Genomic DNA, 20,697 nt, shown 5'->3' on the forward strand with positions numbered 1-20,697 from the left:
AGTGGCAGTCAAATCCTAGTGAGGTAAATAGAAAGGAGCATAAACACTGCCAAATTAAATGTAAAAATGTAATAAGAAAAGCCAAAAAGGAGTTTGAAGAACAGCTAGCCAAAAACTCAAAAGGTGATAACAAAATGTTTTTTAAGTACATCAGAAGCAGGAAGCCTGCTAAACAACCAGTGGGGCTGATCAAGATACAAAAGGAGCACTTAAAGACGATAAAGTCATCACAGAGAAACTAAATGAATTCTTTGCTTCAGTCTTCATGGCTGAGGATCTTAGGAAGATTCCCAGACTGAGCCGTCTTTTGTAGGTGACAAATCTGAGGAATTGTCACAGATTGAAGTGTCACTAGAGGAGGTTTTGGAATTAATTGAGAAACTTAACAGTAACAAGTCACCGGGACCAGATGGCATTCACCCAAGAGTTCTGAAAGAACTCAAATGTGAAATTGCGGAACTATTAACTATGGTTTGTAACCTCTCCTTTAAATCAGCTACAGTACCCAATGACTGGAAAATAGCTAACGTAATGCCAATATTTAAGAAGGGCTCTAGAGGTGATCCTGGCCATTACAGACTGGTACGTCTAACGTCAGTACCGGGCAAATAAGTTGAAACAATAGTAAAGAATAAAATTGTCAGACACATAGAAGAACATAAATTGTTGTGCAAAAGTCAACATGGTTTCTGTAAAGGGAGATCATGCCTTATGAATCTATTAGAGTTCTTTGAGGGGGTGAACAAACATGTGGACAAGAGGGATCCAGTGGACATAGTGTCCTTAGATTTCCAGAAAGCCTTTGACAAGGTCCCTCACCAAAGGCCCTTATGTAAATTAAGTTGTCATGGGATAAGAGGGAAGACCCTTTCATGGACTGAGAACTGGTTAAAAGACAGGGAACAAAGGGTAGGAATAAATGGTAAATTTTCAGAATGGACAGGGGTAACTAGTGGTGTTCCCCAAGTGTCAGTCCTAGGACCAATCCTATTCAACTTATTCATAAATGATCTGGAGAAAGGGGTAAACAGTGAGATGGCAAAGTTTGAAGATGATACTAAACTTCTCAAGATAGTTAAGACCAAAGCAGACTGTGAAGAACTTCAAAAAGATCTCACAAAACTAAGTGATTGGGCAACAAAATGGCAAATGAAATTTAATGTGGCTAAATGTAAAGTAATGCACATTGGAAAAAATAACCCCAACTATACATACAATATGATGGGGGCTAATTTAGCTACAACTAATCAGGAAAAAGATCTTGGAGTCATCATGCATAGTTCTCTGAAGACGTCCATGCAGTTTGCAGCGGCAGTCAAAAAAGTAAACGGGATGTTAGGAATCATTAAAAAAGGGGATAGAGAATAAGGGCAATATATCTTATTGCCCTTATATAAATCCATGGTACGCCCACATCTTGAATACTGCATACAGATGTGGTCCCCTCATCTCAAAAAAGATATACTGGCATTAGAAAAGGTTCAGAAAAGGGCTACTAAAATGATTAGGGGTTTGGAACGGGTCCCATATGAGGAGAGATTAAAGAGGCTAGGACTTTTCAGCTTGGAAACGAGGAGACTAAAGGGGGATATGATAGAGGTATATAAAATCATGAGTGGGGTGGAGAAAGTGAATAAGGAAAAGTTATTTACTTGTTCCCATAATATAAGAACTAGGGGCTACCAAATGAAATTAATGGGTAGCAGGTTTAAAACAAATATAAGAAAGTTCTTCTTCACTCAGCACACCGTCAACCTGTGGAACTCCTTGCCTGAGGAGGTTGTGAAGGCTAGGACTATAACAGGGTTTAAAAGAGAACTGGATACATTCATGGAAGTTAAGTCCATTAATGGCTATTAGCCAGGATGGGTAAGGAATGGTGTCCCAAGCCTCTGTTTGTCAGAGGGAGCAGATGGATGGCAGGAGAGAGATCACTTGATCATTACCTGTTAGGTTCACGCCCTCTGGGGAACCTGGCATTGGCCACTGTTGGTAGACAGGATACTGGGCTGGATGGACCTTTGGTCTGACCCAGTATGGCCATTTTTATGCTCTTATGTTCTTACATGTTTAGCACCTTTGTTGCACCTTTACAGATTTGTAGATTAAGGGCCAAATTCTCTGCTGGTTCTAAACTGTTACAGCTTCATTGACTTTAATGGAGCTGCTCCAATTTACAACCAGCAGAGAATTTGGTCTTGTATCTTGAAATGGGCACAAACCATAAACTTTGATCAAAATACTCTCCACGCTTTGCAGCTGAAGCCTAACTCTGCTTACACATTATTATTTTATGGTCTGTTTCAAGTGTAAATCCTAAAGTTCTCAAAGGCCTACTATATCCATCTTCATCCTGTCTTCCGCTGAACTACAGCAACAACTCTTGTCTTCCACGTAATATGAGCCAAATGTTCTAAGTTCTTATTTCATAGTTTCATAGAGTTTAGGGCCAGAAGGCACCATTAGACTTGCTAATCTGACCATCTATGTCACAGGCCATTAATTTTCACCTCATTACTCCAATAAATGCTCATCCATGTGGGCACTCATTTTACTGCCAGGTATGACCCTGAGCAAATCAGCAGTGATTACAGAGATCTGGCAGCAAGCATAAAGGAGTCAGGGGCACAGACTGTGTTCCTGTCCATCCTCTCAGTTAAGGGTAAGGGCCCAGGCAGGGACTTGTCCAGAGCAATAATAGATACACTTGGTGCTTTAATAGGGCCAATTTCACAAAGCTGAGAATCATTATGAGCCAAATCAGCTGGGAGAAAGAATATAATTAGAAAAATATGAATGTTAATTGGAAATCATTTAAGAAAACTTTACTAGATGCCCCAAAAGCCACAATTCCAGAGCTGAAGAAAGCCATACTGGTTAAAAAACTGACTTGGTTTAGAGGGGAAGTGAAGGCAGAGGTGAAAAATTAAAAAAACAAACAAACCCAAAACATATAACAAATGGAAGAAAGTGGAAGTTGATAGTAATGAATATAAATCAGAAGTTAGGAATTGTAGAAAATTGATAAGGGAAGACAAGGGACACAAGGAGAAATCTGTGGCCAGCAGAGGTAAGGATAATAACAAGCTTTTCAAAAACATTAGTAACAAAAAGAATCCTGACAATGTATTGGTCCATTACTAGATGGAAATGGTTGAACTATCAATAATAATGCAGAAAAGCCAGAAGCGTTCAATAAATATTTCTCTTCTGGATTTGGGGAAAAACAGATGATGTAATCTCATCATGTGGTGATGATAATACTCTTTCCATTCCACTAGTATCTCTGTAGGATGTTAAACAGAAGCTATTAAAGTCCAATATTTTTAAATCAGCAGATCCAGATAATTTGCATATTAGATTTTTAAAAGATCTGGCTGAGGAGCTCACTGAACTGTTAATGTTGGTTTTCAATAAGTCTTGGAGCACTGAGGAAGTTCCAGAAGATTGGAAGAAAGCTAATGTGCCATTTTTCAAAAAAGATACAAAATTTATTTGACACACATTAAATGGAATAAAAACTGGCTAACTGATAGGTCTCAAAATGTAAATGTAAACTGAGAATCAAGTGGCTGTGTTGCAGTGAGGTCCCACAGTGATCAGTTCTTGGCCCTTTGCTATTTAACATTTTTATCAGTGACCTGGAAGAAAACGTAAAATCATCACTAATAAAGTTTGCAGATGACACAAAAATTGGGGGAGTGATAAATAATGAAGTGAACAGGTCACTGATTCAGAGTGACCTGGATCACTTGGTAAACTGGGTGCAAGCAAACAATATGCATTTTAATATGGCTAAATGAAATGTATAAATGTAGGAACAAAGCTTACAGGATGGGGGACTCTATGCTAGGAAGCTGAGACTCTGAAAAAGGTTTGGGAGTTGTGACTGATAACCAGGTGAACATGAACTCCCAATGTGACATTATGGCCAAAAGAGCTAATGCAATCCTGGGATGAAAACAGGGGAATCTCAAGTAGGCGTAGATACGTTATTTTACCTCTGTATTTGGCACTGGTGTGACCACTGCTGGACTATTGTTCCAGTTCTGGTGCCAACAATTCAAGAAGGATGTTGATAAATTGGAGATGATTCAGAGAAGAGCCACAAGAATGATTGGAGGATCATAAAACATGCACACAGTGAAAGACTCAAGGAGCTTAATCCATTTAGTTTAACAAAGAGAAGGTTAAGGGATGAATTGATTACAGTCTGAAAATATCTACATAGAGAACAAATATTTAATAATGGGGTCTTCAATTTAGCAGAGAAAAGTATAACACAATTCAATGGCTGGAAGTTGAAGCTAGACAAATTCAAACCAGAAATAAGGCGTACATTTTTATTTGTGAGAATAATTAACCACTGGAACAATTTACCTAGGATCATAGTGGATTCTCCATCACAGACCATTTTTAAATCAAGATTGGATGTTTCTTCTAAAAGATCTGCTCCAGTAATTATCTTGGGGAAAGTTGCATGGTCTGTTATACTGAAGGTAAAACTAGATGATTACAACAGTCCATTCTGGCCTTGGACTCTATGAAGGGGGACGGATAGCTCAGTGGTTTTAGTATTAGCCTGCTAAACCCAGGGTTGTGAGTTCAGTCCTTGAGAGGGCCATTTAGGGATCTGGGGCAAAAATTGGGGATTGGTCCTGCTTTGAGCAGGGGGTTGGACTAGATGATCTCCTGAGGTCCCTTCCAACCCTGATAGTCTAGGATTCTATGAAAGCAGTGTAACTGTGGTACCCCAAGCAGTGGCAGCTGAAGCACGGTTTAGTTGTGCCAAGTACAAACCCACCTGAATCTAGCGGGCACATACTCAGCACAGCTGAGCTAAGCCTCCACTTCTGCCACCAGTGATACAGTGGCTAGAGCGCTATTAACACGCGCGCTAGCTTGATGAGAGCTAGCACTAGTAGATGTACACAAGCAAGTGAATCACACTCCTCGCTCATAGTGTAGATGTAGCCATAGAATCATAGACTCCAGATCCAGAAGGGATCATTACAACCATCCAAAATTTTCTGACCCAGGTGGCTGTTGGGTAAATCATGCAGCCTGACAATGATAGTGGCAGCTCTCAGAGAGAGACAGGGCCACCAGAACACTCTGCTAGAAAGACAGGGGTCACCTTCCTAGCATCCTCTTCATTTCAGGGACAACATTTCAGGGACCCACTATTCACTTCAGGTCTTTAGTTGCCTTGGGAGGGGCCTCTACATGGAGCTTCTCCCTCTCTGCCCTCCCACCTCTCTCATTCTCCCAGCAGTGGCCTGTCTACTGAACACACACACTCCCTTCATGAGGGCCTAGCTGACAGACCCAGCCTGCACCACCAGGAGTGCAGTGTATCTGAGGTGGTCTCCTCATCTGGCTGGTAAGTGCCACATAAGTGTCCATGCTGCTGACAGCCTGGTGGGAAGTTAAAGAGGTGATTCAGACTTGTGACATGACCAGTGACACAATGAAGACCTAGCAGAGGTAGGAGATATGACTCCTGTGAGTGGGCCTAAGAGAGATGCTTCAGAGGCCCATTTGTTAGAAACTGTAGGTGCTCAACACATATGACATCAAGTTGATTTTAGAGTTAAAGCCAAAAAAAGAGGCTGGTTTCTATGCACGGAATCCAAATTTCAAAAGCAGGATTAGATACTCCAAAAGCTGATGTACATAATTTTTACCACATGGGCACCCACCATCTTCTCTGATGTTGAGCCATTGACCAAATGGGACAATGCCTCAGACTTTCAATGCTGGCCTTTAGCAATTTCCTGGAACCTCCGAAGAGGATGAAGAGTGCATCTGACCTAGAGCATGTATTTTACATATGCACTCATAGCTGTGTTGTCTATCATGATCCATGGTGTCCTATGCAGTGGCCCTTAGAGCAACAAGAGCTAGTTGTGCTGCTTTTCATTCAAAAATATTTATATGAAGATTCCTCTCTTTTCAAGACCATGGTCTAGGCACCTCGTTCCTATAGCCTGTCAGGAAAATCCTACAGCACGACAGCAGAGAGTGAATTTTGTAAAGCCTGACCTTTCCTCTCCAGATCCTCCTCAGTCATCTTAATGACTGAGATCACCAGTTGCTCCTCTCTAACTACAAGCCCTAGATTCTGGAAGACTGCTCTTTAAGATTCTACTTTGGAATGGTGCAGGAGAGCTAGACACAGATTCCCTGTTACCTGACAACTGTTATTGCCATTATTTTGGTGAAAGTCCATGGAGCAGATGCAAGGCCAAAGAACAGAAAGCAACATTGGAACGGCACAGTCCAGTGTAAAATGCAGTGTCATGAGGGATCTGCAAACATGCACTTTTAGATGCCAGATCAAGATGTTGGCTGCTGCAAAGTCACTGGACCTGACTACCTGTACTGCAAGCTGAAACAAGGCAGGAAAATGAGCAGAGAATCTTGATGTTGATTGGCCTGCCTGTGAACCAATGAAGAGGAGGCAAAACCCAGAACCACAGAAATTATATTTTTAGCCAAACTTTTTTCCAGCATCCCAGTAAGTCGTATGGAGTTTTGAGAACTGTTGTGACTATGTGGTTATTGTACCATTGAAGTCTGGAATATTTTATCTGGCAGAATTCAGAACAACTTGTTCATTTCCAGTCAGATGCATCTGGAATTCAGACTGGAGATTGAACCTAAGTATGAAGTAGCCTGGTTGTAGTTTGTAGATAAAAGACCCCGTCACTATGCTAACTGGGTTCATTTTTGTTGTTGCTTTATTTTTCTTGTGGTATTTATTGTAATCCAATCAAAATAACTGAAGTTAATTTTAAAAGGCTTTTTTCACTTATTAGCTCTTGGGTGACATAAGAAAAGTCATTCGCAATGAGGATAATATCCGTTTGAAACAGGTGATCCAGCAGTGATGAAGAGGTCTCTGATTAATTGGGGAAAGGAAAGGTAAAAATGGCTGTGTATGGTAAAAACTGATGGTTTCAATTTTGACAAAAAAGGTGAAAAGGATTTTGAAGTGTAAGCAGAGAGGGTGCCGCAGTATTTTTATGACAACAACAACAATGAAGTGAGGCTCAGGAAGAGATCCATTTTCCTATTCCTAGTTAGGGAACAGGAATGTGCAGCTCTGGAAGGCTTAGGATTTCCTCAAGAACATGGCAAGATAGACTATAAGGGTTTGATTGAAGTGCTTAAAAAGTTCTATGAATCCCAAACAAACTTCACAGAAGACAGAGATACAAATTTCATTTAGAAAACCACAGAGATGGGGAAAGCATATCTGATGTTCTAGCAACTCTTAAAAATCAGTCCCTGACCTTCTTTTTAGTAATCATCTCTGAGAAGCCCTCAGACACCAGAGATCCAAAAGGGAGAGGGGCTGCCAAGAATTGTTCACAGAAACAAGTAAACCTGAAAGGAGCAATGGTTATCATGCTGGTGTTGGAATCCACCAAAAGAAACATACTGCACTTTGAGAGAACACCTCTGCTTGCATTTCATATTGAAGAAGGAAAGGCCAGACCTGAGACAAGGAAGTGGACATGAGTTGCTACACCCTGGAGGAGACCAGCAAGTTGGAAGGATCCACATTTTCATTGCTTGGAAACATCACATCAGTCAGAGCAATTACGCAGTAGTATGGGAACTGTGCCAAGGGAGGGTATTCGGGTCTCGTTAGTCATGTACATCACTGGAGAAAGGAATTAAATAAAAGGAAGCTGTTCTCATTAAAGATATGGAAAATCACCTAGTTATGTGAGTATCTAGGAGCTAATTACATAATCTGCTCCTCATCATAATGAGATGGCTGGTCATTTATATCACTTCTTAGAACCGCTTATCGCACAAAATAAGCAGGATTCAAATGCTACATATAAGGTTATATAAGTACCAATAAAGGAACTCCACAAATGAAAATCGATACAGGTGTTGCAATATCTGTAATTCCTGAAAAACTGTACATGAGTCAAATTAAGAGAAACAAGTACAGTATTGAATAAGAGTCATTAGGAGATAAAAGTTATGATGGCTGCAGGTGAGTGTAAAGTAAAAAGGTATCTGTTTGCTGTTAGCACTGACTGTTACATAAAGAGATTGTCCTTCACAAAACATCTGAACAAGGCTAACTTGCATTGCAATTCTAGGAACCATGCATTAGATAGCTAGTGAAGTTAAAACAAACGCTTTTTTGATATATGGCTTAGTGAAAGGCATAACAACAAATATGTATGCAGTTAAAAATGCCATTCCTACATTTCTTAATGCTCCTCCTGTGCCTTATGCTTTGCTAGAACATATAAAAAGGCAAATTAGAAGATTGCAGAAACAGGGGATAATATGACCTGTAGAGTTTAGTTTAATTTTGTGTGTTACTAAACCCAATGGTAGTGTGAGGATTTGGGGGAACTTTATATATAGTCACCTTAACCTTGGTTGGAAGTGTTCGGGTACCAAAGTGATAGGCACAGTACAAGAATCTAAATGGATCACTATCCATCCAATTCCAAAACCACATAATTTATTTCCTAACAGACAGGAGGGGTGAAGTTTATGGAACCTGATCTGTTCCTAGCATTTACAAGTGGCCAGATAGCCAGATTTGTAAAAAATCAAATAAAATCTAAGATTAAACATATATATAAAGCTTGCTAGGTATGCAAGGCACCCATTCAGTGTAGCTAGTGCCCCTGCCATATCCCAAAGACTAATGCATCTGTTTTGCCCAGATTTCGATTTTATTGTCTCCTTTTTAGAGGACACTTGAGAAATCTAGAATGGGTTCTGAAAACGTTGTAAAAATATGGGTTTAAAATTCAAAAAAATAATAATAATGGTGTCTTCCAGAACCAAGATTTTATTTAGGCCATAGCAAAGATACAAATTAAACACAGCCCTTAAAAAAATAAAGAGGCAAAAGCCATTGAAAAATGTATTGGTACCCAAAAATGTTTCAAAGTGGAGATTATTATCTTCCATAATAGGCAAAAACAAACTCAGTGTCTTTGTTGTTACAGAAAATTTTAAATGGGTTTGGACTGGAAAGAAAAATAAACTTTTGAGGAACCAAAGGCATATTTCCACCTTAACCCAGAGCTTCCTTAAATCAAAAACAAGGAGACCTGGGAGAAAGGTCAGAATCTGGGGGAAGCATGGGCCATTATAGCAGGGACCAGGGAGAGGCAAGAGAGAACATAGAGGGGAAATAAAATCAGTATATTAGATATCTCTATACTAATGTGAGAAGTACGGGGAATAAGCAGGAAGAACTAGAAATGCTAGTGAATAAACACAACTATGACAAACTTGGCATCACACACACTTGGTGGGATAATATACATGACTGAAATATTGATATGGAAGGGTACAGCTTGCTCAGGAAGGACAGGCAGGGGATAAAAGGGAGAAGGTGTTGCCTTATATATCAAAGATGTATACACTTGGACTGAGGTTGAGATTGAAATAGGAGACAGACTTGTTGAAAGTGTCTGGGTAAGGATAAAAGGGGTAAAAACCAGGGTGTTGTCATGGTAGGGTCTACTACAGACCATCTAACCAGGAAGAGGAGGTGGATGATGCTTTTTTTAAACAACTAGCAAAATCACCCAAAGCACAGGGCTTTATGGTGATGTGGGACTTCAACTGCCGAGATGTATGTTGGGAAAATAACACAGTAGGACACAGATTATCCAACAAGTTCTTGGAAGGTATTGGAGACAATATTTTATTCCAGACGTTGGAGAAAGCTACTAGGGGAGAGGCTGTTCTAGATTTGATTTTGCCAAATAGAGAGGAACTGGTTGAGAATTTGAAAGTGGAAGGCAGCTTGGGTGCAAGTGATCACCCAAGGAATGGTAGGAGGGAGAACAGCAAAATAAAGACAATGGATTTCAAGAAGGCAGACTTTAGCACACTCAGGGAATTGGTAGGTAAGATCCCGTCAGAAGCAAGTTGAAGGGAAAAAACTGTCCAACAGAGTGGGCAGTTTTTCAAAGAGACATTATTAAGGGCACAAGAGCAAACTATCCTACATCTTAGGAAAGACAGGTAGAATGGCAAGAGACCACCCTGGCTTAACCAGGAGATCTTCAATTATTTGAAACTCAAAAAAGAGTCAAAAAGTGGAAACTAGATCAAATTACAAAGGATAAATATAAACAAACAATACAATCATGTAGGGACAAAATTAAAAAGGGCAAGGCACATACATAATGAGCCCAAACTAGCTAGAGACATAAAAGGTAATAAGAAAACATTCTACACACATTAGACGCAGGAGTAAGACCAAGGATAGGGTAGGCCCATTACCCAATGAGGGGGAAAAAACAATAACAGAAAATGTGGAAATGGCACAAGTGCTAAACAAGTTTTTTGTTTCAGTTTTCACCAAAAAAGTTAGCCGTGATTGGACGACTAAGACACTGAATACCAGTGGAAATGAGGTAGGATCTGAGGCTAAAATAGGGAAAGAACAAGTTCAAAATTACTTAGACAAGTTAGATATCTTTAAGTAACCAGGGCCTGATGAAATACATCCTAGAATACTCAAGGAGCTGACAGAGGAGATATCTGAGCCATTAGTGATTATCTTTGAAAACTTATGGAAGACAGAAGAGATTCCAGAGGACTGGAAAAGGGCAAATATAGTACCCATCTATAAAAAGGGAAATAAAGACAACCCAGGGAATTACAGACCAGTCATCTTAACTTCAGTACCTGGAAAGATAATGGTGTAAATAATCAAGCAATTAATTTGCAAACACCTAGAAGATAATAAGATGATAAATAACAGCATGGATTTGTCATGAACAAATTGTGTAAAACCAATCTAATAGCTTTCTTTAACAGGGTAACAAGCCTTATGGATATGGGGGAAGCGGTAGATGTGGTATATTTTGATTTTAGTAAGGCTTTTGATACTGTCTTGCATGATTTTCTCAAAAACAAACTAGGGAAATGCAACCTAGATGGAGCTACTATAAGGTGGGTGCAAAACTGGTCGGAACATGGCTCCCGGCGAGTAGTTATCAGTGGTTCACAGTCAAGCTAGAAAGACTTATCAAGTGGGTTCCTGCAGGGATCAATTCTGGGTCTAGTTCTGTTCAATATCTTCATCAATGATTCAGATCAGTGGTGGGAAACCTGCAGCCCATGGGCTGCAGGGGGCACATCAGGGTAATCCTCTGGTGGGCCGTGAGACAGTTTGTTTACATTGACCGTCCACAGGCACAACGGCCCACAGCTCCCAATGGCCCCGGTTCACCATTCCTGGCAACGGGAACAGCAAACTGCGGCCACTGGGAGCTGTGGGCAGCCATTCCTGCAGACGGTCAATGTAAACAAACTGTCTCACGGCCTGCCAGCGGATTACCCTGACGGGCCACATGCGGCCCATGGGCCACAGGTTGCCCACCACTGATTTAGATAATGGCATAGAAAGTACACTTATAAAATTTGCAGACAATACCAAACTGGGAGGGGTTGCAAGGAGGAGAGGATTAAAATTCAAATAGTCTTGAAACACTGGAGAAATGGTCTGAAGTAAATAGAATGAAATTCAATACGGACAAATGCAAAGTACTCCACTTAGGAAGAAACAATCAATTGCACATATACAAAATGGGAAATGCCTGCTTAGGAAGGAGGACTGCAGAAAGAAATCTGGGGGTTATAGTGGATCACAAGCTAAATATGAGTCAACAGTGTAATACTGTTGCAAAAAAAGCAAACATAATTCTGAGATGTATAAGGAGTGTTGTAAGCAAGACACAAGAAGTAATTCTTCAGTGAGGCCTTTTCAGCGTAGAGCAGAGCGGGAGTATTGTGTCCAGTTCTGGGCAGCACATTTCAGGAAAGAGGTTGACAAATTGGAGAAAGTCCAGAGGAGAGCAACAAAAATGATTAAAGGTCTAGCGAACATGACCTATGAGGGAAGACTGAAAAAACTGTTTAATCTGGAGAAGAGAAGACTGAACGGGGGACATAACCGTTTTCAAGTACATAAGAGGTTGTTGTTACAAGGAGGAGGGAGAAAAAATGTTCTCCTTAATCTCTGAGGATAGAACAAGAAGCAATGGGCTTAAATTGCACCAAGGGAGGTTTATGTTGGACAATAGGAAAAAGTTCCTAACTGGCAAGGTAGTTAAGCACTGGAATATAAAAATTACCTAGAGAGGTTGTGGAATCTCTATCATTAGAGATTTTTAAGAGCAGATTAGACAAACAGCTACCAGGGAATCATCTAGATCAGTGGTTCTCAACTGTGGTCCACCATTTGTTCAGGGAAAGCCCCTGGCGCACCGGGCCGGTTTGTTTACCTGCCGCGTCCGCAGGTTCGGTCGATCACGGCTCCCACTGACCGCGATTCGCCTCTCCAGGCCAATGGGGGCTGCAGAAAGCGGCGCGGGCTGAGGGATGTGCTGGCTGCCCTTCCTGCAGCCCCCATTGTGTTTAGATATGAGAAAGAGAAGCCCATAGCACACTGAGTGGGTAAATGAGGAGCCCCAGTTTGATTCATTTTGGGATCTTTATGTTTTTTGTGGTTATTTTCCCCCCAGCACGCAGGAATCAATCAACAAGTCACAGAGTGGCACAGATGATGTTTAAAATGTACATTAAATGCTGCTAGAAGAGTCCATAGAAATTAACACTATGCCATTAATCTGATCCAGTTAAAGTCACTGTAGTGAATTACAAAGGCATATTTGTTCTTCAGGAGACATAACACCCAGGGCCAGATTCTGACACACTCGTGTTGAATAGCATCTTACTCCATGAGTGATTCCATTGCCTTCAACATGAGTCAGGGTATCAGAGACTGGCCCTAAATTATTTGTGCTCACAGCAGACAGAATTCTCTGATCATGGTGCAGGAGAGTTTTCTAGCTGGCCACCTCCCACAGCACTTTTATTATGACACTGAAGCTCATTAATATAATGGATGTATAGGGCTACATTATAGGTTTTACAGTCAGAGGTCTAAGGAAAGCACACAGTGACAACACCCAAGCAGCTGTAACAATGAGTCCTGGCCACTCAGACACAATCCAACAAAACACGTAAGCATGATCTTAATTTTAAACACATGAGCGACCTCCTTGACTTCAATGGGCCCCCTCATGTGCTTAAAAATGAGCATATGTCTAGGTGCTTTGCTGGATTGGGGTCATAGGACAGGGAATGCAGAATGCCACGGTGGGAGCACACTCAGAAACAGAGTCACTATATTATTTAACAGGTGTAGCGTGTGCACCTACCAGCACCAGCCTGCATCTTTTATTGACAAATGTGCAGGAAGGGTTGAGTCAGGTCACATTCTCAACTCCAAGACACACAACCTTTTGGGTCTATAACGCTGTAGACTCTGAGAACCAGTCCCCTTGCGACCTACACTGGGGGCATGAGCTTCAGCATTCTTGTCCTCTCCAGTGTGGGTGTGATGGGGATCAAGAGCTCTCAGCCTCTGCTTTCTCCTTCCCCAGCATACCTGTGCTGAGTAAGACACAGTTTGGATCTTAAACGGCTGTTCATAGACTGTTTTTCTACTGCAGCAACCAATCCAAATCAGCTGGCATGGGGAAATCTTGGGTTCAAAGATATAAGGTATCTCATTAGCCTTTTCTACAACTATTTAAAAAATAAATTAAAGTTAACTTTGTCTATTATCCTTCTTAAGATGCTAGCACTAAGCTTCTACTAAAGTTAATGGGAATTGTGCATGGATATGGAGAGGAGGACATTTCATGAAGTGCCTATTTTTTCTGGTTACCCAGATAGCTTTTTCTCTGCAAATCAATGCACTGGAGCCTTGTTGAATCTATAGCCAGAAAGCTAAAAAAATTAATCCAGCAGAGGTCTGAACTTCTTTCATGTATCTTAGTGGGGAATATTATCCATAGAGCCCATTTATGACCATTTAAGTGAAAAATACTATTTAAACAGGTAGCAAAAACAGCCTCCATCATTAAAATGCATTGTAAGTGTCAAGTGGGTACAGCATTAGTCAGGACTGTGAGTGTCCATGCACAAAAGTCCACAAAACCAGGACAAGATCCAGCTTGTCCTTTTGCAGCAAAATACACTACTCCTTCTTACCTGTTATTTTAAGGTATCTCGTAGATATTTTTCTGGGTCATTCTCATCAAATGTAAAAACTTTTATAAGTACCGGAATTTTATGTTTACAGAAAAGTGGAAAATATCTCAGCAGATTTTTTTCCTTTTTCCCCATATATTTGGATTGCTTCTTCTCATAAACTACTGACTTTTCAGCTACAGGCTATGACTTATCCCCTGACAACTCTAGTCTCTGCGATAAATTGTTCAAAGTCAGACCTGGGGCTGTGTCAGTTCCTAGAATATCTGGGTTTTATATCTTCTCTAGGCTCACTTTAATTTAAATAATAAAAAATGCAATCTGACCGCAGATGGAATAGAAAGCATTTTACACCAGATTGCAGTGTACTTTAGCAAGTACCTAAAAGTGCAAACTCTTATTTTGAAAACAAAACACATGCATCATAAAAATAATGCACCCCACTAGCAACATTTAAAATGTTGCACAATGCAAAGAATAAGAGCTCATTAGGACTTTGCTAACACTAGTGCCGTATTGTAAAATGACAGTGGATTGGCTTTCTCAGTACTTCTATTTCAATTGATGTCTGCGTTCACGCTTCAGAGTAACAGCCGTGTTAGTCTGTATTCGCAAAAAGAAAAGGAGTACTTGTGGCACCTTAGAGACTAACCAATTTATTTGAGCATAAGCTTTCGTGAGCTACAGCTCACTTCATCGGATGCATACAGCGTTCACGCTGTTAGTTTTCAGTTGGGTTCATCTATCTTATTTTGGGGGCCAGGTGAATTATTAGTAATTAATTCACAAGTTTTAAAATTTTCCTTTATTTTTCAGATTTATCCATTGCTTTTAATAATTCTTTTAGGAAAAAAAACCCCGAGGGCAGCCTAAATTCTGCTTTAATGCGCACCATACAAGCACAGAATTTAGGCCTAACGATCAGGCTGACTTCCTTCTCTCTCTCTCTCTTCCTACAATACCCTGGATTAGGGGGAGCTCTCACAACTCTTATGTTTGGTGGGAGTGGTTCAGGGCTCACCACCACTTGAGAGACGTGAGCTGGGGAAGCTAAATCAAACAGGACAATAACAAATGAACTCACATGTGATGGAACATATGAGATGTCACTGGGAGAAGATTATGTACTTCAGAGCTGTGGCTCTCAACCTTTCCAGATTATTGTACCCCTTTCAGGAGTCTGATTTGTCTTGTGTACCCCCAAGTTTCAACTCACTTAAAAACTACTTTCTTACAAAATCAGACATAAAAATACAAAAGTGTCACAGCACACTATTACTGAACAATTGCTGACTTTCTCAGTTTTACCATATAATTATAAAATAAATTGATTGGAATATAAATATTGTACTTACACTATAGCATATAGAGCAGTATAAACAAGTCATTGTCTATATGAAATTTCAGTTTGTACTGTCTTTGTTAGTGCTTTTTATGTAGCCTGTTGTAAAACTAGACAAATATCTGGATGAGTTGATGTATCCCCGGAAGATCACTGCATACCCCCAGGGGTACGTGTACCCCTGGTTGAGAACCACTGCTTCAAAGGGTGCCTCGAGCGGGAGGGGTGGTGGTTTTGGGGGTTTTGAGGGCTGAGTGCGAACCAAATGGATTGAAATTTCATTAACCTGTTATTTTGCAGTTACCAGAATTGTATTTACAAGTAATTTATTTTCTGTCATTTCAAGCTGGTTCTCTACTAATGATGATTCAATTAAAAAAAAATCTATCTGCAGGAATCTGTGCTGTAACACTTTTTAAATTTCATTTCAAATTTTAGTTCAATTAAAAAGGTAGCAAAAAACCAAAAGCATAAAACAAGCTGTTCAACCCAAAACAATGTTTTTTGTTTTACTTTTCCAGTCCAGCCTCCAAACTGAAAAATCAGTTATTTGCACAGCTCTAAGCAAAAAATATTCCAGACTGTACTGAGATGCATCTCAAAAAGCAAAGGTCTATCTAGAAGGCCCCAAACAGTAGCCTACTGGATAATGTAGTTCTCACTATATTTTCTGGTACTTCAGAGTCGTGGATTTCACACATGCAAGAATCTTTGATCCCACATTTTTGGCAGCTGGTGAAGAGATAATGAGCATTAAGCACAATACAAGCAAGAACAAAACTCAGTAAGTTTCACAGAGACAAATTCAATGATGACATGATTAGAGGTATAAGCTATATGTTGGGGTTAAATTCTGCTCTCAATTGCGCTGGCGTAAAACTGGAGTTCAGAATTTGGCTCTCTGTAGTGAGATCATTTTAAAAATGTTCACTTAGCAAATAAAAGAAAAAAACATTTATTCAAGCTTTTTGAATTTCCTAGGCTGATGTGACATTTATTATGCTATGTCCCACACACATCTTGCTGCATCTGTTTGTTGATTACGTAATGTAGCTAATGCTGCCAAATGAGGACATAGCCAACAAATATAGCAAAGCAGCTGAAAGACCGTTTTCTTGAGGAAAAAAAATTGGTTTTACATATTAATTTTGGGGTTTGGGTTTTAAAAAGCTCATATTGGGAGGGGCGGGGTCAGACTCACTAGGGCATATTTTGCCCTCAGCTACATCTTCACATGCACACCCGGAGTCAGTTCTGGGGTTGAAGTGGGTCCGGGTGGAGATGCCTGCATGCACATGCATCCCCACCAGGGTCCTGATGTCTAGAGATGCTGAGCAGCCAGAGCTCCCACTGAAGTCAACGGGAGCTGTAATCCCAGAAGGCTACAGTGAGCATTGGAGTAGATTTGCACAGATGTAACTGAGGGCAGAATTTGGCTCAAAACATGCATTTAGGGATAAATGGCATAGGAAGATACCCACATTTTTGCATACACTGGGAAGCTGTCACACCTCTCTGCCTCACCTGCTTTCCTCCTTCCACCAGAACATAGGGTGACCAGATAGCAAATATGAAAAATTGGGACACTTTTTTTTCAGGGGTGGGGAAGGTATAGGTGTCTATGTAAGACAAAGTCCCTAATATCGGGGCATCTGGTCACCCTACCAGAACAGGCCCTGAGGATCACTCCTTACCCATTCAGATGGATGGGGTGGATGACCTCCTGCCCCCTCAAATGGCTCACTCTCTAGGTCTTCATGGGTGCTAAATGGTCCCCTCCATCTCCTTTTCTGGGGACATCACCAGGCCGGGACACTGCTCTCCCCCAGATTCTTGGGATCTTCGTGACACAGGTGAGCATGAAGCAACCTGACCTTTCCCTACTGCCAGAGGGCAGCAGGTAAAGTAAAAACTCCACTTCCACAGCACTGGCTGCAATGCTAAGTCCTGCTAACTCCCTAAGACTTAGGGATATTCTCTGCCCCTGAACTTAGCCAATACAGAAGGAAAGGAAATGTCTGATTCTCCCTTCGTCCTACTGGAGTGACTACTTCCCTTCAGGGGAACCACGCTAACTCTCCTGGGGGACAGTGTGTTCTTGCACAGCCACTATGGAGGGAGAGGGTCCACGTGCCTTTCCCTCTGCCTGGTGAATGGAAGGGCTTAGGCCTCCTGCCCATGACCACTCACAACATCACACTTCTTTTCAGTAATGAAATGGGCAAAAGGCACAAACCGCAAAACCAGGGGGTTCATTTTCCCAGTTCATTTCAAGCTTACAAAAGCTGTCTGCATTCGTAAAAAAAAAGAGAGCCAGAGAGAGAGAAAGAAAAGCTGAAATGCGGCCGCTTTTCCTGCAAAAACTTGGGCCATTTTGAAATGTTATTTTTGAGCAAAACAGTCAATGGTTAGAATTCTGAGATTTTAGTCAGATGAAGATCAAAAATATGAAAGACAAAGCATTCAAATGTGTAAAAATTCAAATGTTTGTTTCTTCTAGTACAAACTGGACCATTTTACAAACCAGTTGGTGAAAGGCACTGGAACACCAGCATGATCGGGCCATAGGTCCAAAATATGGTAAAGTAAAATTGCTTGGCATGAACGTGCAAATGGTTTTTTGTGGGAAAATGAATATTTTTTCATAACACCAAGTAATATCCTCTGAATTTCAGTTATAGTATTCAAGAAAAGTGGAATGATCTCCAAATGCAGATGTCCTAACAAACCCGTTTACTATGCAAAGAGAATACAACTACTTTTGCACTTAATTTTTGAAATTATGTGTGGCTGAATTTCAACCTTGAACTTGGCTATGGACCAAACCTAAGACCAACAGAGCCTAAGCTTGTTTTTTTTTTTATAAGACCCAATCCTGCCATATGTTTACCAGTGATATCATAATAGTCTGTGCAATATGCAGTCTGCTGTGGATTTTGCCACAGCTGTCAATAGAGCTCATTCATCATGGACCCTAGATAATTGAAGCACTCCATCTGCTGTTTGGCCACTATTATCAACTGTGATACTTGTGTCAGTAACTTACTAAATAATGGTCTGATCCTGCTTCCACTGAAAAATCAATGGTAGAACTCCTATTGTCATGAGTGGTAGCAGGATCAGCCTTAATTCACTAGCCTTTCAATTCTGAAATTGTGAATGACTGTCAAATGCCTAGTTTGATATATAAAGGTGCTCTCTGTCCCATCTTGATTAGATTTCAGGACTCATAGCTAGAAGAAAAAACCACACACAAAATTCAGCATGGCCTGTCATTATCAAACAGTCTCTACAAACTAATTCAGCATCGCACTGTTTATTACAAATGTGCACTAAGGGAAAGAGCAGACAAAATAGAGAAAGACAAAATGTTCTAAAGAAACAACTTATGTCAATCCATAGGCAGTAGTAAAACAATTCATAAGTTGGGTGTTCATTTAATGTACACTACTCCTAATACTACCTAGTTCTTATAGAGCCCTTTTCATCAGCAGATTTCAAAATTCTTAACAAAGGAGATCAGTATTAGGATTTTTTCTCCAGCAAAATTCTTTCATTTGCAAGTTCCTTTCTTCCAATTTCTGAATTTTTGCACAAAGCCTATTTTTGTCCTTTCTGAAAAGTAAAGCAACAGGTGCCATTTTTAACAAAGAAGAAAGAAAATGTTGTTGCCCTCCCATGTAAGGGTCCACACCAGAACCTTAGGACAGAACATCCTGGAACTTTGAGTTCAGGTTCAGACCCAGATAGCTGCTCAGACCCCACCTCTAGTCAATCTTTGACTCCCATTGACCTTAATTGGTATTCATTGACTTCCTTGGGAGCAATTTTTTTCCATTTCAGTGAAAATTGTCATAGAGCAGACACCCCCGCCCTCTCATGGAGATTTTACTTTTGTTTTTCCTTGTTCTCAATATTTAAAATAAAGGCCTTTCTGATTTAATGTATGTGTTTGCTCTTTGTGTATGCAACATTACAACACTATCCAAATCAAAAATTCTTAGAGATGATCCTGTTCAGGTGTTCAGCAATTCCACTCTCAGCTAAAAACCAGAAAGTGTTAAATGTGCAAAGAGAGAAAATCATTTTGATTCTCTAAAAGAAACAAAACCTTAGTTCCAGTTTTAGCCAGAGGCTCATGTTGGTTCATAATTTTATCCAGACTGATCTTTCCATCTCTAAGAAAAACACAGAAAGTAAGGACAACTGTGCATTGGGTAGGTTAGCAATAACTTTAATGCTTTATTGCTTGGTTTTGTATCTGATTCACAAACTAATCGGTAATCTTACCACTGCAACAGACAGGTCAGAAGGGGCAATTAGGCAGAATCTTGTCCTCTAATGTATTCCTTTAGCAAGACATCCACAGGCTGTATGTTTAATGGAGCCACTCTGAAGTCAGTATGCCCTATGAGAAAAAGAGTGAACAACATTCAAGAACTGCGAGGGTTATAAAAAAAAACAAACAAATACAAAATACAGGGGATGATGCCAGTCTTTTAGAAGTCCCATCTTGATAGAAACAGGCACAAACATTCCTAGACTTTGGAGTGCTAGAAATCAAGATCCCAATTTTGCATTTTCAACTTCTGTCTACATTTTGACAATACTGTTACTACAGAAGCTGCTATGGAACAATCTACCACTGAGGAGGTCACATTCCCAGGCAGACAGCTATTAAAAAGTTAATAAGAGAGGGTCATCCAAATGTTATAAATATCAAAACTCTTCACTGAAATCTTAAGGCCCTAAAAAGGATAGAGAAGGAAGAATCAGCCGCAGGATGTATACCGCAGAACTGGTTTCTTCGTTCCCGCTGACTTTATACTACAAAGAGCCCAGGGGCTTTTTTCTCAAGGGAGCATTTTTTTACCATTCTGGTTTCCCTCTAGATGCAGTAGAAACCAGCAGTACTTGCTGGAGGACACCATCTTAGACCAGCTAAGTGCTGCTGGTTTAGGACCTGGAACAGCACCCTAAGGTGGCAGAAATGTAGCATGGCAGGTTTCCATTGAGGTGACTGGGAAAAGTGCAAGTGATTAGTTACAGTAGTCTGTTGGTTTGTCATCATTGTCATTCAAGGTTGATTTTGGTGGTCCCTTACTGTCTCCTGGACTGCAAAAGCCAAGGTGGCGTTTTTTAATGGTTAAAACAAAATAAAAGGGGAGGTGGAAGAGAGCATTAAAAGTGGTTGGAGTTACTGATTGAAGCTGAATGGAGGTAAAGCCAAGGAACAAAGACAGTGTCAATGGAGACCAGTTCAGACTAGCCCTCAGTAGAGA

This window comes from Natator depressus, chromosome 2 (genome assembly GCF_965152275.1).
Source record: "Natator depressus isolate rNatDep1 chromosome 2, rNatDep2.hap1, whole genome shotgun sequence".
Classification (NCBI taxonomy): domain Eukaryota; kingdom Metazoa; phylum Chordata; order Testudines; family Cheloniidae; genus Natator; species Natator depressus.